Genomic DNA, 25,089 nt, shown 5'->3' on the forward strand with positions numbered 1-25,089 from the left:
TCCGAATACCTCTGGAGGCCAATAACAGCGCTTTTGGTGGCCACACTGGCGGAGCGGCGCTGCATCACCAGCGCTGCAGTTGTTATTCCCCAGGCAGAGGAGGAGTACAGTCAGCGCTGTATCCAGGGAGATACAGCGCTGTATGTGCCTTGTAAGTGTGGACAGTGAGTAAGTTGCAGCACTGTAAAGCCACCACCAGCGCTGCAACTCTCCAGTGTAGCCAAGGCCTAAGTGCTTAGTTGTGGGGACAGTGTTCCTGTGGGGACAGCGTTTTTGTGTAAGAGAGAATCCAGACCGCACTAGCAGTGAGCGAGGTTCCCGCACTGAGAGCTCAGCTGAAATCACTGAGCTGGTGGAACCTCAAGAGACCAACTTGCAGAGGTCACAGTGGCAGGTGGCAGCCGAAGGTGACTGTGCAGGGCCATTGGCAACAGAGTGGTGGAGTGAACAATGGCACAACGAACAGACGTGGCCAGAGTGAACAGTGAGCAGCTGGAGGAACAAGAAAAGTGCCTTCTTGTCCCCCATCTGGAAGATGTACTCACGTGAAAGCACCTCTGAACTCTGAGTCTCCACTGACCAAGGACAACACCGGTAAGTGGAGTTCGGTGGAGGGAAAAGTGAGGGGCATGTTAAATAAACATTTGTTTGTTGGACTATATTTTAGTCACTTTGTTCCAGAATGCTAGATTTGTGACTGGGAATGGAAACTTATATAAATGTTTTCTAGTAGGCCAAGATTTTTAAAAATGCATTATTTGCCAAGGTTGTTATCTCACATTGTTGCTATCTTGGGAGGCCATTATATTGGGGAGTTTCTGTACTAAACATTTTTATTATTGTAATTAATTTTTACTTAAGAATGGTCATACTGGGTCAGACCAATGGTTCATATAGCCCAGTACCCTGTCTTACAACAGTGGTCAAGGCCAGGTGCTTCAGAGGAAATGAACAGAACAGGTAATCATCAAGTGACCATCCCCTGTTGCCCATTCCCAGCTTCTGGCAAACGGGCTAGGGACACTCGGAGCATGGTATTGCATCCCTCCCCATCCTGGCTAATAGCCACAGATGGACCTGTTCTCCAGGAATTTATCTAGTTCTTTTTATAATCCTGTTATAGTTTTGGTCTTCACAGCATCCCCTGGCAAAGAGTTCCCTGGGTTGACTTTATATTGTGTGAAGAAGTATTTCCCTTTGTTTTTTTTAAAACCTGCTGCCTATTAATTTCATTGGGTGACTGCTAGTTCTTCTGTTATGTGAAGGATTAAATAAAATTTCCTTATTCACATTCTTTGCACCAGACAAGATTTTGTAGACCTCTATTATATCCCCATTAGTCATCTCTCTTCTAAGCTGAAAATTCCCAGTCATTTTAATCTCTCCTCCTGTTTCATACCCCTGATCATTTTAGTTGCCCATCTCTGTACCTTTTCCAATTCCAATGTATATTTTTAGGATGGGTGACCAGATCTGCACACAATATTCAAGGTATGGGTGTACCATGGATTTATATAGAGGCAATGTGATATATTCTGTCTTATTATCTATCCCTTTCTTAATGATTCCCAACATTGTTTGCTTTTGTGACTGCTGCTGCACATTGAGTGGATGTTTTCAGAGATCTATCCACAATGACTCCAAGATCTCTTTCATGAGTGTTAACAGCTAATTCAGATTCCATCATTTTGTATGTATAGTTGAGATTGCTTTCCCATGTGCATTACTTTGCATTTATCAACATTGAATTTAATTTGCCATTTTGTTGCTCTTCGCTGTCTGCCTGGGACTTAACTGTCTTGAATAGTTTTGTATCATCTGCAAATTTTGCCACCTCACTGTTTACCCATTTTTCCAGATGAATATGTTGAACAGTACTGGTCCCAGTACTGACCCCTCAAGGATACCACTTTTTATCTCTCTCCATTCTGAAAACTGATAATTTATTCCTACCCTTTGTTTCCCATCTTTTAACCAGTTACTGATCCATGAGAGGACTGCCCTCTTATCCCGTGATGGATCACTTTTCGAAAGTTAATTTTAAATTAAATACATTTTTTTCTTTTTTTATTTATTTTTTTTTATTTTTTTTTTTTTAGAAATCTAGATCTGTTATGTGTTTTGGTGTAACTTGCATTTTCCTTATGTTAAATTTGCATAATCCTAACAAAACATTTACTTTATTCATATCTCTTTTATATATCTCATTGGACCTGACACTCCCCCTGTAAATTCGAACACCTTCCCTAATTTCAATTCCTGGGGAATCCACTGATTTCAATGGAGTTAGGAGCGTATGCAGCACCTAAGGATCTGGCAACCAGCAGTTAAGATATCTGTATATTTGTAGCTTGCAATTAATGTACTAGTTAAAGTATTGGAATATGAGGTGCCATGTGGGGAAGTTACCAAGAAATTTGAATTTTATTCCAATGTGGAAGTGGTGTGGTAATTGGGTTTGCTTAACTGTGAGATGATGTGCACATGCTGAGATCAAAGAAATGCTTCATGTATTGCTCAGTGGACTGCTACGTAAGGAGCAGGCAAGAATCAAGGAACCAAGCTGTAGTCTGAATAAAAACAAAAAGAGTTGGGTCCAAATCCACAAAAGGATTTAGGCACCTAGACCCCAGATTTAGGTGCCTTCGTCCCAGATTTAGCCATTATCATGAAACACAAAACCTCATTCAGCTGTTGCCTAACCCTGTAGGCGCCTAAACCTTCTACGTAAAAGTTTCCTAGGCACCTAAATTTCTGCCTCTGCACATGCACCATTCCTCGCTCTAGGAGTCTTGACATGTATCTGATGTCTAAGCCCCCGCACAATCTTCAAACCAGCTGAAGATGGGTGTTGCCCTGGCCAGCTCACAGATGGGGCCTGATCCAACAGCTGTGCCCAGAACATGCCTAACTGCACACAAAACAGCCAGAGGGAGAGACTGGCTCCCTTATAACCTTTAGCCTGGCAGTTAGGATACTCACCTGGAACGCCAGAGACCCTGGTTTAATTCCCCCACTGCCTAATGGGAAGGGATTTGAACAGGGATTTTCCATCTCTTAAGTGAGTGCTCTATAAACTGGACTATAGGATAGTCTGATGCGGGACTCCCTCAATCTCTCTTCTTGAAGACATTCCACTTTCTATAAAATAATTAAATGTTAATTGAGCCAGAGAGAGAGAGTGATACTATAGTGCAGTAGTTAGGGAACTGACAGCAGGGAGACTCCTGTTCAAATCCTGTCTCCACATTGGGCAGAGGCAGGAATTGAACCGGGGTCTCCACATCCTGGATGAGTACCCTAACTATTGGGCTAAAGATTGCAACAGAGTAATTGTTCTTCTCCCTACCCCATCGTGTGGAGTTAGGCAGGTGCCTAAACCATTCTTGCAAGAGACAGCTTACACCCCATGGGCACCTGACTCCAGGAGAGGGGTTCCCCACTGTGGTTTGGAAGCAGAGGTTTCCTTCAACTCAGGCTGAGATACCTAATTCTCTGAGGGAGCGGGATTTAGGATACCCCCCCCCTCCATTGGTATCTGCTGTTGGCTAATTTAGGAGGCTACTTGTTGGCTTTCGTCAATCCCATTCCTGAGTGTGTGTTTCTCCCCATGGATTGTACAGGGAACCTACATGCCTAACTCAGACTTGTGGTTTCCAATGATTTTTCAAGGGGCCTAAAAGTCAAATATTGCAATGCTCAGTGTTGCAATACCTAAGTCCCATCATTGATTCAGTCCTTGTCCTTTCAATTTTTTAAAGTTACTCTACAATTGGAGTCCCTTGTTTTATTATGTGCTTGCACATCTTGTGCTGGCTGGCACCACACATGGGAACTGTTGTTCATGTGATACGTGTGGATGAACACTTAAGATTCATCAGTTATTTGCTGTTCTGTGACCTCAGCTGGATTTCCCAACAAGAGCAAGAGGGCTATGTCTTATGGCAAGGATGCTGAAAGGGGCACTTGCAGGGAAAATAAACTCTTGGAACATGGAAAATCTGACTCTTGTATATCATGTATAAATGAAAGGAATCTTCACAGTAGGTCTCCTAAATGCCTGATCATGCACCGTGCTAAGCACACATCTCCTAGGGAAGCCAATGGGTACTGAGGGAATTCAGCACCTTGTAGGAGGCTCACCGCACCTTGTGGGTTTGGGCCCTAATTCTGCATTTGAAAATAAGCATTTACATGTGCAGAATAAGTAATTGTACATAAGTGCTTGCACAGATTTTTCAGGCACAAATTTAGGAGGCTCCTCTGAAACTGCGATCCCTGTTGTCAAATTGAATGATCAGTAAATGCTGTAGGAATGTCTGCAAAGAAAATCTTATATCCATCTATCGTGTTAAACTAGTACCCTAAATCTTTCGTGACATTTGGGCAATGTGTAAACCTGGCATTAGTTTTGTCAACTAGTATTCCTCTTCCTTTCCTAAGAAAGCTCAGATGTACATTGCTGGAGCCCTCTCATACCCTTAAACTGAGTTATGCAATTGAGCAGTGTAACAACACCTCATTGCCACTAGTTGGCACCCATGTGTCATTGTTTTCATGCAAAGGAAATTTTTCTTGATTTTATATTTTATATATATGTAATTAGTGGGGGATGGGAGTATCTGTCAATAGTGTAGAGACAGGAAGCCCCAAACAGCTTCGACAGTCTCTGTGAAGGATACAGAGACCAGGCAGGAGAAGCCAGAAGTACTGAAGTTGTCTCACCTGGTTTTAGTAATAATAATGGTGCAGTTATGTTGTGCTTTTCATTTGTGTGATAGTGATGGAAATGTTAGAAGAGTTGAGATTAGGTGAGAAAATCGGATAAGAAGAGTGAAAGGTCAGCATTAGGAAGAAACAGCATGGGTGGGTGTGAGGGGACAGGCCAACATGAAATATAGCTGATGTTGGTCAGGGACCACATTTGGAAAGGGACAAAGAATCAGTGAGATTCAGGAAAGTGATCAGAGATCAGCTGTGGCATTAGCAAATTATCCAAACACACAATTGCACGGTTCCATCACTGTCTCCTTTTGCTCTCATGTATTATATCTCTTCTGAGAGATGGATGGATTCATGGATACAGCATAGCACTTCTGGGTTTTCTTCCTAGCTCTGCCTCTGCTTGGCATGGTCTTGGGTAAATCATATAACCTTTGTACCTCAGTTTCCCAGCTATAAAATATGAGAATACTTCCTCCATCCCAGGCATTTGGTTGTTCTGATTATTCGTTTATGATAAAAGCAGCAGAGTCCTGTGGCACCTTATAGACTAACAAACATATTGGAGAATGAACTTTCATGGGTGAACACCCACTTCGTCAGATGCATGTTTATGATAGTACAAGGCACTGTAGAAATGCAAAAAGAGGCACAGACCTTGCCCCCAAAAGCTTACATCGAGAAGGCTGTGTAGTTATAAAGTCCTCTGGGACCATCTGTTGGAAGATGGCTTTATGGGTCTGATCCTGCTCTCATTGAAGTTAACATTAAAAGTCCCATTGATTTCCATGGTGTAGAATTGGACCTGTAAGTGCAATAGGCCAGATCAGTGGTGAGCAACCTGCAGCCCACCGCTTCTCACAGCTCCCATTAGCCAGGAATGGCGAACCATGACCACTGGGAGCTGTGGGGGCCATGCCTGCGGACAGTTAATGTCAGCAAAATGTCTCGTGGCTCGCAATCAGATTACCCTGATGGGCCCCAGGTTGTCCACCATTGTGCCAGACAGTTAAACATTCAGGAGCAATCTTGCAGTAACCAGTGTGTTTGTGACTGAATCTAAGCCATATGGTGAGGGTTGTAGGAAAACAGCTTTTGGATCCAAAGTGTAGGGTTTAAAAAAGGTGAGGGGATTAATAATATTATGAGCAAGGGAATAAAAATCTGATTCTAGATCTCTTGACAGAGTCATTTAAACACTGACTCACTCGCTTTTAACCACCTGTTTGTGTCCCAACCATAATGTTAAGTGATATTTTTAGCTACAATATTTTACTAACACATGTAGCTTCTTTTTATATTGAAAACTCAAAACAGTGACATGGGAGGGATGTGAACAAGGAATCTGGAGTTGGTTTAAATGCTACTATGTTATTTTATAATCTATAGAAAGGCTTTGCCATTTACCTGTGAATTTACTACCTGCCCCATTTCTTCTCCCCACCCCCACCCCAGAAGACTTCTCCAGGTAAGGGCCTGTACATTCCATCCCTGCATTAGAAGAAACTTGATAAACAGGGTGAGATCTGAGACCTGCCTGTGCAAATCTAGGAGCTCACCGACTGTAAGGGGAGGAGCAGCGAACCCCAGAGGTGAGAACCTGGGCACCAGAGCCTGCCCAGCAGCACCACAGTGTTGGGTGAGAGAGGGGAGGGGACACCCCCCCTTCCACTCCCCCCTCCAGCCAATCCCCATTTTCCCTGCCTCTCCTCCTCAGGCTCAGGATGCTGCCCAATCAGGCTGTGCTCTTGCAAAGCTCCCTTCCTCTAAAGGGGAGGGGAGGAGGAGAGAGCTGGAATCCTCACTAAGGGACCGTTCAGAGGCAGCGGTTCTGTGCCTCCCTCCCTGGGTTGCTGCTGCTCCTGACCTGATAGCCTGCTGTTCAACTTTCCTCCCGCTGCTGCTGGCGCTTTGATTCGCCCATTCCCCTGCTCTGCTTGCGGTGGCTGAGGACTCTCTAAGCGGTTTCCAAGGTAATGTGACCTCTCCTCCCCCCGCAGGGTCTCTCTGGCTTTATTCACAGAAAGTGCCCTAGAGCAGGCAGGGCAGGTGGAGACTGGGAAGGCGTCTCCCGGGACAATCGTTACTCCTCGGAGCCCTCCTCCGAAACCACTGTTCACTACTGACCACCTAGCATTCTCGGAAGTGTATCATTTACCACACACACGCAGAGCAGCTCTTTACAATACGCACAGCAGCCTTTATAACACACACACACACACACACACACACGCAGCAGCATAGCTCTTTACAATACACACACACGCCGAGGATCATTGTTATAGCCTAGCAAGGTGCGTTTGTTAATATCTTTTATAGAACGCACTGCACGTTGTCCTAGCCTAGAAATTCTCCAGGGAATACGCTCGGCTCTATGGGAAAAAATGTAAAAAGGGTGGAGATTTCTCTTCCCTAAACCAAGAGCAGATATCACACCTCATTCTTTTAAAGTCACTTGATGGGCAAGAGACCGGGGAGAGAGCAGGGATCAGATTTACAGTCCTGTTGGAGTGGAGACATGTAAAGGAATCCTAGAAATTAGAGATGAGAAAGATCTTTTAAAATCACCCTGTCATCTTCCAGAGGCCAGGGCAAGACTGCTCCCTTCAGCGTTTTATACGTTGTGTGCCACTCAAATGATAGGGCTTCCACAGCTTCCCTTGGAGACTCCTCACAGACCTAAGTTTTTCCCAATACCCAGCCTAAATTTCCCTGCCTCAATTTCATGCCATTACTCCCAGCTATATTCTCTTTGACCATTCCTCAACCTCTTATACCCTTTTGATACCTGTATAGGATGATTGTCGTTTACGTGCAGACTAGCAACCCTTGAGCTACCAAATGAGTTCTTATCTTACAGTAATATAGAGTATGTTATCTCTTTTGTATAAACATCAGGGGTTTATTTTACAGTGTGGAGGGAAGGGTTAATGAGTCACTTATAAAGGATATGTGGAAGTTGCTCCCATCCACCTCTTTCTCAGCTGCTCTATGCAATTACTCATGTGTTGTATTTGGGGGGGGTGGGGAGTTTCCTTCGTGATTCCAGAGAAATGTATTTTAATGATTTCCTGTAGGTATGATTGCTACTGATGTTACTACAGGATATTTTAAATACTTCAGGCATCAGGCAACTTAAACTTGAAAAAATTAGAAAAGCAGAATTTCCATATGTGTCTGTGTGTATACACGTGTGTGTGTGTGTACATTACACAAATACGTGTATACACACACATAGACACACATGGAAATTCTGCATTCCTAATTCTTTCAACTTTAAGTTGCTTGATGTCTGAAGTATTTGCAATTTCTCATATGTGTCTGTCCGTCCATCCACAGGGGAAAATCTTTACATTGTCCATTCCACTGCCCCCATGTCCTCATGTTAATGTCAGTTTCACACTAAAGTTGCATTTTCACATGTTGACTCTTTCTGATTATTTTGCTTTTAATTTGTCCAAGGACCTTCCCTTTCCGGTTGCTTCCCCTTGTTTAATCTTGTTAGCAGAGTCTTACTTGTACTAAGCCTGCTGTGTTTTTTTCGTTTTGTTTTTTTCCAAAAGCTAGAATGTGACCATATGACTGGATCAAGTAATACTTTGCACTTCCCCTTTTCCTAGCACCAGTCAGACTTTTAAATGGAAATTATCCCATGAAATAACTTTCATGAAACTAGTTTGAGGGCATTTTTATTAATGATGGTAAATTATATTTGTTGAGGCAAAAATTTAACAAATGCAGGCATTTTTTTTGGCTTGTGATTCATCTATGAATCATTCCTAACTTCTGCTAATCATAGAATTATACAAATGTAGAGCTGGAAGGAGCCTTGAGGAGTCATCAAGTCTAGCCCCCTGCGCTGAGGCAGGACCAAGTAAATTTAGTGTAAATGTAGGCTTTGAATACATAATGGAGTGGGCAAATAATTTTCAAATTATAGGGTTGTTTGCAAAATGTTAATTCACTGATTATGGCATTTGGTTGATTGCATGGTATTTCTTCTGCTCCCTAAAATACTTGTCTTCCAATACATACACACAGAACTTTTGAACTTCACAAACACTTTTGTGAGTTCTAGAGCTTGTTCCAATATTCTCAAGTAATCAGTATTATGTCCCCAAGAACAGTAGCAAATCAAATTTGTGTAATTTGCAAATATGTTTGAGATTATTCCACCAGTGCTAATATTTACTCTAAATTGAGATAAACGATGCTGGGTTATGCCATATACAGGGCATATAAAATGCCCCAAATTAGATTAGTTTTCCAAGTGGCTGGGTTATTTCTACACTAGCAAGTTTGCACAAGTGTGACCTTTATAGGTGGTGGTTTCCCTGGGCTATATTTAATAACCTGTCATAGCAACACTTCTGGCCTGTGCTGGTTACAGTGATTTCATTTATATCCATTTCTAAATAACATTAAAAAGTTTTAATGATATTCCCATGGAGATCACAAATAAAAAGCAAGCGGCAATAGTAAGTAGGTGGAACAGCACTGCAATCCCCACTGACAGGTCAGTCTCATTCAAGGTAGCAGGACCAAACAGAAGTATGGAAAATTGGGACAGAGGTGGGGGGGTAATAGGCACCTATATAAGACACAGCTCCAAATATCAGGACTGTCCATATAAAATTGGAACATCTGGTCACCCTAATGAAAGGTGGCGTTGTGGCAGCCCTCAACACGAAGAACTACCTAGATACAGGAATGCAAATGCACAACTACAGTGATCACAGCTAGCTTTTAACCTTATTTTTCAGTTGATTTATGTTAGGATGCACCAAAGAAAACCTTGGTATTTAAGCTTAATGACAACAAATGTTGGTCAAGTTTTCTCTTGCAAGTGTGCCTGTACACGTCGATCCTGATCTGCAGCGCTTCAGTTGTTTGAGTCTTTGGTCTCTCCAGAGCTTTTGCCAATGTACCTCGGTCCTTATCTCCAGAACCTCCTGTTATTTCAGTGCTATGCGTCTCTAAAATACAGGATGGTGTTAATACACAGTTGGGTGGTGATTTGGATAAATGCCCGATGGGCACTTAATAAAGGAGAATAAACTCATCTCATTTGTGACCAAAACCCATGTCTGTGCTACTTGGTTGACTAACTTGTTGTTAAAAGCTAATGGCTTATAATGTTCCCATGTGTGGGAAATACAGATTGTGGGTGAGTTAAATACAGACAGTAGGTGGGTTAAATACATTCTGTTTATATTCCTTGCTTTTCAGCTCTGAGGCTATGTGAAATCTGGCTTCTGCAAAGCATGAGAAATAATATGCATGCAATGTTAATGCTGGGTATCTAAAAATGCTTTCACTTTCTAGGTTTAGATAGGAAATAGTATGCAGAAACTGGGTCATTAGGTTTAACTAGGGTGACCAGATGTCCCAATTTTATAGGTACAGTCCAGATTTTTGGGTCTTTTTCTTATATATGCTCCTTTTACCCCTACCCCTACCCCTGTTTCGATTTTTCACATTTGCTATCTGGTCATCCTAAGTTTAACAGAGATCAGCCTCTAGCAGTTTTGATTATCAATTTGATTAATCAAAATTGATGTGTCAGTTTTGACAAACTGGCACTCTCAGACCACCCATTTTTTACAAAAAATTCCCAATCAGCTCTAGTGGTGGGACTTGTCACCTTAATCTTTAAATTGCTTTGAGATAGAAGGTGCTATATAAATGCCAAGTTACTATTAATTATTCATGTATTGATTAAGAGTCTCTGAAAGTTGCTTTTATGATTTATTTGTTGTGTCATAAAGTATTTGTGGCAAAAACAGATTTTGATCCTTAAATTTCTTTACACTGCACATCATCTGACAGCCTGTCTTATGACTGTACTTTGCTAATTACCCCATCTTCTCATGGACAAGCTGACAAAAGGTTCAGCAGAGGACTGCAAGTTTCACAGGAGGGGGACAACCTTTTCACAGGCCCATTTAAGTGAATCTGTTAACTATACAGAGGCAGTGTACCCAGTGGGTATGTATGTGTGACCAAATAGATCAGCATTCTGGGAAACAGAAACGGAAGCTTTTGTGTTTGCATTTTGGGGTGTAGCATGGAATCTTCCTGGAAAAGTGTGAACATTAGGGGTGAAGACAATGGGAGTTTTACTATTGAACTCAGTATGCAGTATTGAACTCAATAGGGCCAGGATTTCACCCCTAGTGTCTGCTCTGAAGACATATGCCTCTAGCTAGAAGCTGTACGTTCCCATGATTTCAGTAGTTGAAGATCATGCACTAATGGTCTTTTTAAAATATATAAACAAAGTGAATTGAGTGACAAGCTCCATTTAACAGCCCTGGGAGGGAACTCTGATATTACATCAAATTGAAACAGTTCAGTCTAGTAGTTAGATCTGGGGTCTGGGCATCAGGATTCCTGAGTTCCTCACCCTGAGACTGTGTGACCTCTTGAGCAAGGCATTTATTTGTATTTTTTTTAATGATAAATTTATTGTTGCTCTTCATATATTTTTACAGAAAAAAGCAGAAAGAGTAGAGGAAGAATAGGATGGAAGGTTAAAAACAGATTGTGATAAGAGAAGACATTATCATATGCATCCCTTATTGATTAGTTATGGACCATAGTGGTGCTTTGTTAATATACCAAAAATTATCAGTAGGAAAGCAGGGGTGTTGAGCTATGTAGGCCTCATAAGCATTGGTTTACACCAGAAGGGGAACGTTTTTGTTGGTTTAGCCCAGGGACTAAACTAAACCAACATCCCAATGAGGAGGGAAACTCAGTGGCTGCACCTGACCAAAGAGTGGCAAGATAATGACTTGGTAAAGCCATTGGGCAAAATGTAACTCAGTGTACCCCCAGTGTAACTCCTTTGCCTGTCACCTAGGATAAAATTGGCACCTGTGCTTTAAGATCCTGGAAAGGGGCTGTAGGAGTATGCAGCCATCCTCATTTTCTCCCCAGAGCAAGCAGTGGAATCTGCAGCTGAATTTCAAAATGGTCTCTTGGGGTCTGGGAACAGCAGACCTGTCCGGTGAGCTGGAAAGAAACCTCCCTTTCACTGAGCGGGTAGGAGCTGTGCTCTGAGGCTCATTTCATGCAAAGTTCTAACTGGCATTTCTGGCAACGGAGTCCATCCACCTGTGGGTTCCGGACTGGTTTTACCATCTGTCAGTTCTTTCAGCTCAGAGCTAATGCTATCTTCAGTTTATTTTTGAGGTGGGAGGATTATGTAATAATTTTGTTCTCCATCTGTCTAAATCATGGCCCTCTCGTGAGCAGAAGGTACTGCTTTTGCAGAACTACATGGTGATTTTGTGGTATGTGGAGGGGGGCATGTGGAAACTGCACTGCTAAACATTATGGAGGAAAAGAAATGTTACCAACTACAGAATCAGAACTTGAGCTGGTCAAACTCTAAAGCACAGTTCGCTACCAGCATATTGGCTTCAGTGGAGTGGTGTTACAAAAGAACTGGGCCATGGTGTTTAATTCTTAGCAATTTGACTATCTGCTCTCAAGGATTGCTGACCCTAAAAGATACCGTCAAGAGATTTTACTTATACTTTTCCTCTGCCCTGTCATTTGCAATATATTGCAACTGAAATACCTCCCTGAAAATGTCTCCTCCTCATGTCTTGGGTGCATTCGAACCATTTCAGACAAACGCTCCAAGACCTCCTTTTGAAAGCACTGTACAGTAAGCTGCATGAATTGGGGGCTGGGAAGAGACCCTGTTGGTTCGAGTTGTTGTCTATTCACTGTCACAGCAGAGTGTGGAACTATTGCAAGATACACTCAGCAGGTTTGTACTTTTTTTCTTCTTAACCACAGACCCATCATTGTGATCTCTCCAATTTGACTTAATTGTCCAAGTCTCTGAGTGAGGCAGCTGCCTTGGTCTACCACACTGTATATATGTGTGTTCAGAGTTTGGCACCAGCCTATTTATATTCACTTTTTTTTCCAAAGCAGATTGCAAAGACACCCTTCATTCAATCCAGTCCGTTGGTTTGAAAGTGCCTGGAGCTAAAACTGATTGAGAAAGACACAGGCTTTTTGGATTGCTGCTCTAACCAGCTGGAATGAGCTCTTCCACACCACATTGAAACAGGCGCCAACCCTGAACTTTTAATTCTTTGTCTTCAGAAACCTTGTCAGAGTTAAAGGAATTGAAACTGAGACTGCTCAGTGTTGTAATCTGCTGATTTTGGATGTTGTCTTAAATATTTTTGTTTGTGTCTGTATGAAATATGCTGGAGTCAGATGTATGTATGATTGCTGGTGAAACAGTGAGACAGGGGCAGGGATGGGAATAAAACCCCAGATTCTGGAATCCCAGCCCACTGCTCTAACTACTGTTACACATTTTCTCCCTATCTTTGTTGCTACCTTGAGGGTAGCATGTCCAGAAAAAAACATCCAGGTCAACAAGGTGGATCAAGTAGTAGGAAAATAAATTTGTCACTTAAATATTTCTGCTCTTTGCTTCTCTGCCTCTCTATCAGGCTCTGAGATGTTGAGGAGTCCACGATAAAATTTTCAAACGGGACTTAGGCACTTCGGAGCCTAAATCTCATTGAAAGTCAATTGGATTTAGGTGCTTTCAAAAACTTTTCCCTGTGAATGATCCATAGAAGCTCTTCAAATACTAAGCTTTTCAGAGAAGGCCCTTTGCCTTCACACATCTAATTGCCTACCACACAGTTAGCTGTGTATACATAACACTGATTACTAAAATGAAATAGGCGTTATGGGAGAATGGGTCTGCTCCTTTCCTGCAATAAGAGTTCAAGGAAACTTCAATCTCTAACCCTTTCCTTGATTTTAACTGATTTTATGATGTTACTACATCTCTACAGTGAAGAGAGAATATAGCACTCATGCCATAAGTCAGCTGCGAGGTCTTAGATTTGAATTAAAGGGAATTAACTTTCCTATTAAATATGGCCTATCAGCTCCTAAAACTGTAGTCTAGAATGGCGTTCATGTCCAGCCATTTGGAAGGCACTAATGTTCTGTTATCTAAGAAACTGGGAATCGGGAGAGCTGGGTTCTGTCCAGGACTCTGCCACTGACTTGCCATGTGACCTTCCCCACTCAATGCCTCAGTTTCCTGATCTGTAAATGAATATGACGACACCCCCCTTGGTAAAGTGCTTTGATAGCATCAGATAAAAAGTGCAGTATAAATACAAAGCATTTTATTATTAGGCATTCAGAATGCCCAAATTACTGCTAATTGTGTGTCTGCCATTGGAAATCGATGAGACTGCAGCTTTAGTAATAATAAAAGGCAGCAGATTTTCTTTCTCAAAGCAAGTGAAGGTTGAATAAATTCTCTGTGAAGCAGGGAGCTGCAAAGTGCCTTCACCACAACCACTTTCCTTTTCCTCTGGTAACTTCAAATCCTCCAAGTACGGAGACTGATGTGGAGGGGTTGGTCAGTTGGCTTTTTCTAAATGTGGAATTTTAAAAGCTGAAGTTGCATTCTTGGATCTTGTTTGAAAACTGGAATTTTCCCCTACCCCTGCAAGAAGTTGGGGGGGGGCGGAGGGAGGTTGAGTTTTAGAAGATTTTGTGGGTTCTGTGTGAGTATGCACGTACACGGAGAACTTTCATAGCACTTCACTTGAGCCAAGCATAAGTCAGGTGGTCATCAAAGGCTTCTCCTATCCATGTCTTTCTGTGACTTTCAACAGCCCTCTTAACCAAGAGCCTACTCCCTTCTGTGAGGGCACCTTCCCAGCAGAGCACCCATTCCTGCTCCACTTCTGGTCCCCTCCTGAACAGCGACTGTCTACTTCAGCAATAATGCCCTGTGATGGGAGCAAATGACCAATATCTCCTACTGTGTTATTTATATTCATTTCATCTTATGACACATGCTGATCTTTCAGACCATGGACAACACTTAATAGTATAATTTTAAAAGAACAGATTGGCACAATGCTTACCAGCATGTTCTCCCTGTTCCACCCACTGAACAACCAAAGATCAGGACTGACAGCTGAATGTACAGGTGAACCTGAATGTATAAGGGTACTGACCACTGAGCTCTAGCACCAAGTGGCATTTGCCAGTATCCTACATGCTTCACAATTGGGCTCCAGCATGGAGATATCCCTCACGAGACTAAAAGACATGCTCCTCCTGGCAGTAGGTGGAAGCTACATCTCAATGCTTATGCTACGTAACCTCCATGAAGCATTTGACACAGCTGAGCACTTAGTGCTGCTGACCTTCTCACGCAGTGTAGGTGGTGCAGCACTACCTGGGCTCCTGTTGGGAGAGTAATGACCAGAGCCAGAGCGTGGTAATAGGCAACTGATCCACTTTCCCCCAAAAACTCTCAGTTGTATAATCTCATAGCGATCTGTGCTGCCACCATTCCTCTCCTCTCTCCAATATCTACATGAGAGCATGTTGGTAGGTGGTAAGACACCATGGGTTCCTCTGCCAATGGTGCACCAATAACACACAGTACATATACCCCCTTACCACAGCCACAACCATTACAAAGATCTCACAGTGCCTTAAATGAGATCAGCACATGGCAAAGAGCAGCTGGCTCAGACTGAACAAGGGCAAGACCAAAATGGTCAGAAAGGGGAAATGTTTAGAAGTAGCTAGGGCACTCTTCTCCCCTTCCATCAAAGGTGTCTGTCCCCATTCATCAAAGCAATGAAAGTCTTTGGGTCCTGGTCTACTCATCACTTAGCCTAGGAGACCAGAGAGAATCAATAGCAAAAAATTCTGCCTTCTGCCTCAGTTTACTAGGAAATGTTTTGCCTTCTTCCAAAATGAGGATCTGGCAACCATGTGTCCACAACAGCCTGTTTTGGAAACATTTCCCTTTGTTACTAACACCCAGGCAGCCTCGTGTCCACTATATTCACGTTGTCACGTTTCAGAACAATCATGCAAAGGATCATACAATAGTGATAAAATGTGTATGTTTTTTTGTTTTCTACTGTGTGTGAATTTGATTTTGATTTTTTTTAACTGCAAATAAAACATTTCCCATGAGGCTGTCCTTTAAAAGCAAGCTTTGCCCCATCTTTTTCATACAGTTGCTCTTTATTCCCTTGAAATGGTGGTGGTCAGGCTAAACCCACACCACCATTCAGCCTGATCTTCCTGTATTTAGAGTATCTAAAATAGAGAGTGAAAACAAAAAGGTTATTTGTAGATTGCCCCAGGAGGGTGACAATGTCCGAGCATCATACAAATTTGCATAATTGGACTTGGCTCTCCGAGACACTAGAGGGTAGGAGAAGACTAATTAGATCTTCCAGTCATTCCCTCTGCCAGAGCAGGCTTGTTCTCTGCAGTACAATTTCTGATGTTTTTATCCTATCTAGCTTTAAACAATTCAAGCAATGGGGCATCCACTAATTCTCATGGGAGACCATTCCACCTTCTACAATCCCATTTGCACAAAGTTTTCAAATGATTTTAGCTTCCTTCTAGCAAGACTCCTGTTTAAATGCAGTTTCTCTAGGAAAACGTTAACATGGGTTAAAAGCTGTATGTAGATATAATCTAACTGTTGGATTCAAACAGGATATGGTTTCCTTGCTCAATATTCCAAGCCTCCTTTTACAACCAGAACTCTGCCCAAAAAGCTCTCTTACCTTTAACACAAGATCATGCTATAAGTGCTTTTCTAGATGTTTACGGTTTTCTGCTGCCTTCTCTGGCTGTATAAGGATCAATGGGACTAGAACCCAGAGTTGTAGAGCCTAGAAGGGCTGACAGGCCCACATTGCCACCAGACAGAAGTCCACCCAGGGAATACTGTGGAGTTTGAGCGCAGCAGGAAATACTATCCAAAATGTCCAGAGTGACAATATGCTGTGGCCCCAAGTGTACTATTTAATCCTGGAGGGTGGCCCAGAAAGTTATCTGGCCACGCACATAGATAGGGCTCTACCACATTCATGGCTGTGAAAAATGCGTCACAGACCATGAAATCTGGCTATTGTAGAGGGGTTGGGGTATTGCCACCCTTATTTCTGTGCTGCCTTCAGAACTGGGCGGCCAGCGAGCAGTGGCTGCTGGCCTGGCACCAAGTTCTGAAGGCAGCACTTCCACCAGCAGCAGTGCAGAAGTGAGGGTTGCATGGTATGGGGGGGTGTCACTTTTGGGGAGGGCAGGCTGGCCTTATGGGTGGGTGACATGGGCGATTGCCCAGTGCGACATGGTCAGGGTGTGTGCGTGCTGTGGTCAGCCCTGAGCAAACACACCCAGCTAGTCCAAGGTCCCTTAACTCCTGAACGCTGGGGAGGAGTAGGGCTGGGGGCTCCTACTGTGCACTGGTCTCCAGCTGCTAGTCCCCGCAGGGCTGCAGAGGGGCAGAACTTCATCTTCCCCTGCACAGGCCACTCCTGGGGCTGGATCAGAGCCACCTCCAGTGGCAGTGCAGAAGTAAGGGTGGCAATACCATACCATGCCACCCGCACTGCTGCTGGTGGTGGCTCTGCCTTCAGAGCTGGACACCCAGCCAGCAGCCGCCACTCTCCAGCTGCTCATCTCTGAAGGCAGCGCCACTGCCAGCAGCAGTTCAGAAGTAAGAATGGCAATACTGTGACCCCACTATAATAGACTTGCAACCCCCACTCAACTCCTGTTTGAGTCAGGACCCCTATAGTTATAACACTGTGAAATTTCAGATTTAAATATCTGAAACTGTGAAATTTAAGACTTTTGAAATCCTATGACAGTGAAATTTACCAAAATGGACTGTGAATTTGGTAGGGCCCAACACATAGATTTCTGACCTGCTGTTACTCCCAACCACACTTTGTCTTCTGATCTCCAGGTTCTGCCATCACCTTGACACTAGCCTTCTGGTTCCAGCCTAGTACAACATCTGATCTTGGGTCTGTTGCATTTGGTTCTGGCCATTCCTCCAACCCCTGCTCATGGACTGCATCTTGTAGCTGTCCTTGATATGTAGATGCCAGCTCAGCTGTGACTGCTAGGCAAGACTACCTAGGTCCCAGCCCTTTACAGTCCGCTTCTGTGGTGTTTCTTGTCCCTTTATCTGCTCATGCACAGCTTCACCAAATCAATACCCAGACCTCTACATTTTCATTCATCTCCTAGTGCGGGGATTGGCATCCTTTGGCATGTGGCCCATCAGGGAAATCCGCTGGCAGGCCGGGATAATTTGTTTACCTGCAGCATCCACAGGTTCGGCCGATCACAGCTCCCGTTGGCTACGGTTTGACGTTCCAGGCCAATGGGGGCTGCAGGAAGTGGCGTGGGCCATGGGACGTGCTGTTCACTGCTCCCCACTGCCCCCATTGGCCTGGAACGGCGAACCACGGCCAGTGGGAGCTGCAATCAGCTAAACCTGCAGACGCTGCAGGTAAACGAACTGTCCCGGCACACCAGCAGATTTCCCTGACGGGGCATGTGCCAAAGGTTGCCGATCCCTGTCCTAGTGAAATCGTTCAATCCACATATCTCTGCCCCCTTGACAGATCTTGACATATGGCTGTGGTTTAGATGGTGGCTCCTATTGTTTTAGCTATGTTACTCCAACAGGAGCTTAACTGCTTCTTACATTTAGCCTGAATGAAGGACAACTGTTACACCCACTAGCTTCAACGAAGTTTAATCCAACCCCCAGCAAAGGAACTGCTCCGGACAATCTGTGCCACAGGTAAAACTTCAGTGTGCCTTCCCCTCCTTATAGGCCTAGGGTGGGAGACTTGGCTTGCCTGTCCCTTCATCATGGCAGAGGGCCAGCTGGGCCAAATGTGAGTGGTGGTGTAACCTATGGGCAAGTCACAATGCCATTTACTCAAATTTGGCCTGGCAGTGCCTCTCTAAGGATGGAGAGCCAGTTGGGTCAAATCTGCCACCCTAGACAACTGCCTTGTTTGCCTATAGCTAAAGTGGTGCCTGACCTCAACCGTAACAATAGTATGAACTTTCCTAAGATTCAAAAGATACAGCTCCTGATTCGGCTTGTGTAATTGAATCCAGTCTTGGAGCGTAGGAGGAATTGTGCTGTCTTCCCTGTTTGGTGATGGAGCTGAAATTTCAGTTGCAAATGCAATGCTTATTCCTAGCTTTAAAAAACCAAAAAGCAGTAGTTTCTTTTTAGATATAAATGCAGTGCCAGAACATTAGTGGCTGACAGAGAAGCACTGCATTCTAGTTATAAAAACAGGGAAATTTTAGACCAGAAAGATTCATCTCTTCAACAACCACAGCCACATTCTGGCAAACATTTATGAGCCCATCATATTCATTTTCCCATTTCCTGTCTTATTACTGCTGGTTACTAAGAAACTTGGAAGCATAAAGGTGCTTCTTGCTTTCTGATCTCCATTCTCCTCCTGCCAGCTTTATTTAATGATATCACCATCTAGTGTCTGACATGCAGACAATTCCCTGGTGAGTAACTACGGGTAAATCATGCATTGTCATCTTACCTCACTGAATAGATCAGGGGAGAGAAGTTAGCATGTTAAACAGAAGAGAGACCGTGGTAATCACCATGAGGGCGAGCGAAATACAGGAGGAGCTTTGTAGGGTTTACCAAATGGAACACATCTGGTTAAGTTTGTCTGAGGATAACCTTGGGTCTCTAAAGCTCACCTTCATTTCACACAGACTTTCTATACTTAGGGTACATCTACACTGAAAAATGCCCCCTCCTCCCCCATGCAACAGTAAGACTTAAAGCCCAGGTTAATTGACTCAGGGTCATGCTACAGGACTAAAAATAGCAGTGTAGACGTTCCCATCCAGCTTGGGCTCTCAGAGTATGTCTACACTGCAATTAAAAACTCTGACTTTGGTTTGTGGGGCTCAGACTAAGAGGCTGTTTAATTGCAGTGTGGACATCCAGGCTTGGGCTGGAGCACAGACTCTGTGACGTGGGGGGGTCCCAGAGTTTGGGCTGCAGCCTGAGCCCGAATGTCTACTCCACAGTTAAAGAGCCCCTCAGCCCATGCCCTGTGAGCCTGTGTCAGATGGCACAGACCAGCTGTGGGTGTCTAATTGCAGTGTAGACATACCCTAAGACTGAGTGACCAGATATCAAGTGTGAAAAATTGGGACAGAGGGCAGGGGGTAATAGGAGCCTGTGTAAGACAAAGCCCCAAATATCGGGACTGAAAAATCAGAACATCTGGTCACCCTACCTAAGACCCTCCCTCTTCTGGGTTTCAGAGCCAGAGCTCCAGCCTGAGAGGGAACAATCACCTGAACTGCTATTTTTAGCCTTGTAGCATGAACCCAAGTCAGCTGAACTCGGAGACTTGCTGCCATGGGATGGGGGGGCGAGGGGGTTGCTGTGCTTCCATACTCTAAGAAACAAGATATAAAATTTTCAGAGTTTGCAGAGACATAATAAACTATTTTGGAGATTTCCAAAAAACAGATGCCCAAATTCAAGTATTCAATTAGAGGCTGCTTTTGAACAATTTGACCCTAGATGTCTCATAACTTTGTTTTCCTAGTGTTTTATAGGAAAGGCTCCAAGCAATCCCTTTGTAAAGCCAGCTGCATTCCCAGATAATAGAGCTGTTTACAGTTTACCAGTGCAGTTGTGTCCAGACATGCAGCAACTGACTCCCAGCTCTGCAATTAATTCACCATCCTAGCAGGACAAGTTAGACTCTCTCAATTCAAAGTGGGTGCAGGGCAGGGAACATATGTGCAGCTTGTAACAATGATATCTGGAAGCTTTGAGTCTCGAAACGGATGTAGAATTGTGGCTCATGGTGGCCTTGAGAGAACAAGGAAGTGGCAGAGATGAATATGCCTTCTGTCCTCTGATAAGTGGAGGTTACTAACCACATGTCATGGTCTCAGTGTATTCAGACTGCTGGTTGCCTATTATTAACTTCTTGTGAAACAGAATTTTCAGGCAGAACAGCAGTTTCCTTAGTTTCTCTTTACAAAGGATTCAGAATTAATCTAGGCCTGTAGAATTCAGGACCTTATGTAGGTGTGGTCTGCAGCCTAACCTTAGTATATACCATATGCTGTTATTTTATTTATTTTTTTCTATCTCTGGCATGGTGAAGTGATTATTTAACAGCCTATTTCTGTGAACATCTTAGTCCATTCTCCCCTCAGCCCATCAATACAGAATTGTTCCCAACTGTATTTCTTCTAGTGCTCCAGTCTAGTTCTAAAGCCCGGTTTGACTCTGAAAAGTCAGGGCAGCATTTGCCCTACAGAGTGTGATTATTATGAGAAAGATAGAACCTAGCTCAATTATCCCATTCCAGGCTGAGTCTACAGGGCTAGCAGTTTGGAAAATTATCTTTTTTTCACTTGTAAAGCAGTTATGTAACAGGAGACTACATTACACTTGGAATGAACACTGAGATGCAATAAACAGGGACATCCCCCCCATGAGTCATTCTTACAGAAAAGGTTTCAGAGCAGAATCAAACTTTAATGTCTCAGACATGTTTCTGCCACTTCCCTGGGGAGCCTGGGTGCAGAACACATCTCACTATCAGGAATGATTTGTCCTGATATTCATCCTATATTTTCCCTTAGTTTTTTCCCATTATACCTAGTTATACCCCTTTGAATCACTCAAAATAATTTGTCTCCATCTGTGGAGCTTCAAATGTTTGTGGACTGTTTATTCTCCCCTACTCCTTCCATGTAGTGTTGCTCTTTTAAGGCCCAGGCTGAAGTCCTTGCTCATTGAGTTTTGGGAGCATAAAATATACAGGATGGGGGATACAATCTTTCTTCCTTTGTTAATCTCTCCAGCCCTCGGAACGCTATCTAATATGCTTCTCTTTAGTAATTAGGCACCCACAACCGCACACAGTTTTTTTCAGATGCAGTCGTAGCTAGAGGCATATAGCGACAGGCCTCCTGAATTTTCTAAATATTACGGATACCGTTTTCAGGAGAGACCCTTTAGCTGCATCTGTTGTCAGAAATAGAAGTGTTTCAGTGGCAGATAGATGTGATATTATGGGTTGGGGAACAGCAGCTGCTAACCTTTTTTATCTCAGCTTTGACACAGGTATCCCTGAGGGAAACCCTTATTTATCACTCTCTTATCCACATGGCACCTTAAGTCTCTCTTCTTACTGTCACTCAGGAAGATGAAAAGATTCTGAACTTGAGCTCCCACGTGAGGTTTAATTGAAAAGATTTTCCTGAGGTCTACAGGAATAAGTACAGTCCTGAGAATCAAACTCCATGGCTCTAATCCTGTCTCTGCAACTGACTTGTTGTGTGACACTGGACAAATCACTTCTCCTGTCTGGGTATAACCAAATTGGCCTATCTCAGCCAGGTGTTGCGAGGATGAGCTCACATTTGTGCAGCAATTTAAAGATGCCACAACATTCTTAGCACTGTTGTTAGCTAGGTGGCAAACTGAAGGGGGTACAGCCTGCTCCCGCTCCCAATGAAGTCAGTGGGAGTTTTGCAAATGACTTCAGTTCTGTTTACATTGTGCCTTATGTCTTTGCTGCACATCACTTGCTTTCACACTAGTGGGAGATGCACTGAATGGAGACTGTACCTCTAAGGCTGGGGCTCAAAGTAGAAAATTCATGTAACAATGCAGTGCACATGTGAATCGGAGAATGGGTAAAGCTAGAGAATGCCCTGAAGAATTGGTCTGACCAGCAATTGGGTGAGGGGCAGTTGGTGGTAATTAAGTTATGTATTTATTGAAACAATAAGTCATGAATACAACATTTAGAACAATTGTACATATTATATTCTTCTCCCCTTCCCTACATATATCACTTGTAGACTTAGATTTTAAGCTTTTCAGAGCAGGAGCTGTGCCTTTCTAGGCATGTGTTCATGCCTAGCACAATGAGACCCAATCCTGAATACAGCCTGTGAGTGCTACCACAGGATAAATAATAATCAGAACCTCTAGCTTCATTTTTTCTTGTTTTCTCTCATATTTTATTTCTTCCAATTTCTGTTTCACTCCCCATTGCATCACTTTTGTCTTGCCCAGTTGATGCAGCTGGCGGGGTGGGGGCAGGGGGATTGTATTTAATTTTAGTGTAAATTTCCAGTGTAGAGATTGTTTAATAATCAGGAGGAGGTGATGTGCTCAGCTGGTTGTTGGCTTCTGCTTCAGGCCAAGGAGGGAGTAGCTCAGGCTCACTTGGAGAATTGTCTGAGGGAACTACTGCTTTACGGTTCACAAAATTACACTAGAACTGTTTCATCTGCAGAGGTTTATTAGGGGGACACAGTCAAGATAAAAAATATGTTTTTCCTGGATTCATCACTGGTGTTACTAACATTTTGGATTATTACTGCAAAAAGAAGGTCAGAATCCAATTCCCTTTTTACTATTACTGCAGTTTGTTTACTTTTTTGCACTTCATGCAACTTGGGACAGCAAAACTTACCTAGTCAGTTTACCTCTCAGTTTCTAGTTATTTCACTTTCTAGTTCTCCTACGCTAGCTCAAAGCCCTTACTTTACGGCAGGGATCGGCAACCTTTCAGAAGTGGTGTGCTGAATCTTCATTTATTCACTCTAATTTAAGGTTTTGTGTGCCAGTAATACATTTTAACATTTTAAGAAGGTCTCTTTCTATAAGTCTATAATATATAACTAAACTATTGCTGTATGTAAAATAAATAAGGCTTTTAAAATGTTTAAGAAGCTTCATTTAAAATTAAATTAAAATGCAGAGATCCCCGGACCCGTGGCCAGGACCTGGGCAGTGTGAGTGCCACTGAAAATCAGCTCACGTGCCGCCTTCGGCACCTGTGCCATAGATTGCCTACCTCTGCTTTAGAGTCTCTAGCAATGCAGGGTAATTATGATTTTTTGTGTATTTTAATACCATTCTACAGATTGTAGGTATTCTGCAGCACAGATCCCCTTATAAGACAATATTTTGTTTTAAAATGTAACAAAAACCTTTCTATTAATATTAAGTTTGAAAAACAAAGCCTAAGTTTGAATCCTAAACTACCTGACTGCAGCTCTCTCTTTTAAGTACACAGGTTCAGATGAAATCAAAGACTTATCTGACTTGATGCTGCATGTGATACAATAGGTTCTGTCTCCACAACCCAAGTCCATTGACGTGGCTCTAAGTGGGACAGCCCAAGCAAAGACTTCTAAATGGTAACTATCAGCAGAGCTCAGCTGTTTCTGTTGAGTACAGGTTAGATATCATGAGGATTCATGCCTGGAATGGCTTTTTCCTCTCATCACTAATTAAATGGTTAATGATCTAAAAATGTAAAGTGTCTCATAAGTGCTAGGGCATATTATTATTGGGTTTTTTTATTTGTGTCACAATGGTGCCTAGAAGTCCCAAACAAGATCAGACCTTCATTGTGCTAGGCACGGTAAATATACATATTGGGGAAACTGAGGTATGGGATATGTTAATTGACTTCCCCGAGGTTGCACATGAAATCTTTGGCAGAGCTGGGAATAACCATTAAACTTTATGCATTCACTTAAATGTCTCTGTTTGATATTCCAACTGCTTTGTGTGTCACATAAATGATAACAGAGAGGCACTTAAAGAAGAAACTAAGAAACTCCTAGAGCAGTGTTGACTCATAGTCAAAGCAGTGCACTGGGAGCCAATACTGAGGACTGTCTGTGTCACTGTGTAACCTCTGTTTTTGTCCTTCTCCCACCCCTGTAAAACCTGAACACATTCTGATGACCAAGTATTACGTTAAATTTAGAAGGTTTTTTTTCAAGAATGCCACAAGAGGCTCATTCAATAACAGAACCCCCTGAAGCATTTCCACTAATTCCCTAACTATATGTAGGGAATTGCCTAGGGAACTAGTTTTGCTAAAAGGTGTGTCTCCATCTCCTATTACTAGGGCTGTATGAAATAGCTGCCTTGCTTTAATCAGAGTCCACTGTGGGACAGCTAGGATCCATTTGCTCCTCTACCACTCTTAGATAGACATAGTCCCTTTCCAGAGAAATATCTGTAGAAGAGCTCTGGAGTGGGGGAGGAAAGTGTGAAGACTTCCTTGAACAATGTCTTCATCATTTCAGGGGTAGAAGTGTTTGCCCTCTTGAGAAATGGGTGATGATTCTTCCCCCAAACCAAATGGATTCCCAACATACATGCACAGGCTCTGTCCTGGGACCCACAGCACCTCCCTGCTAGCTCAATGCATGGCTCCATTGGAACCAAACTACTTAGGGTCTCATCTACACATGGCTGTTCTTTTTACAGGAGGCTTCTCCATGTGGAAGGATGGTGGTAAAGGTAATGCTGTGTTGTCTTTTCAAAGTAATCAGCACACATATAATCACCCTCCCATAGCCCACAGTTCAAAGCTATGGGTATTGATCAAAGGAAGCAAGTGTTTTGTTCAGCAGGCTATATTGTCTGAAGCAGCCTTTAAATTTCTGGAAGAGTCT

At 43.1% G+C, this 25,089-nt stretch overlaps 1 protein-coding gene across 1 annotated transcript in view; it reads left to right on the top strand.

Annotated features, from left to right (window-relative positions):
- The first annotated feature begins 6,520 nt into the window (after window positions 1-6,520).
- Window positions 6,521-25,089, top strand: part of STON2 (stonin 2) — a 104,054-nt gene continuing 85,485 nt past the window's right edge. The window contains exon 1 of the mRNA XM_030558980.1: window positions 6,521-6,695. The gene's annotated coding sequence lies outside the window, so the exon portion shown is untranslated. The remainder of the gene's footprint in view (window positions 6,696-25,089) is intronic.

The sequence above is a fragment of the Gopherus evgoodei genome, chromosome 4, assembly GCF_007399415.2.
Source record: "Gopherus evgoodei ecotype Sinaloan lineage chromosome 4, rGopEvg1_v1.p, whole genome shotgun sequence".
Taxonomy (NCBI): Eukaryota; Metazoa; Chordata; order Testudines; family Testudinidae; genus Gopherus; species Gopherus evgoodei.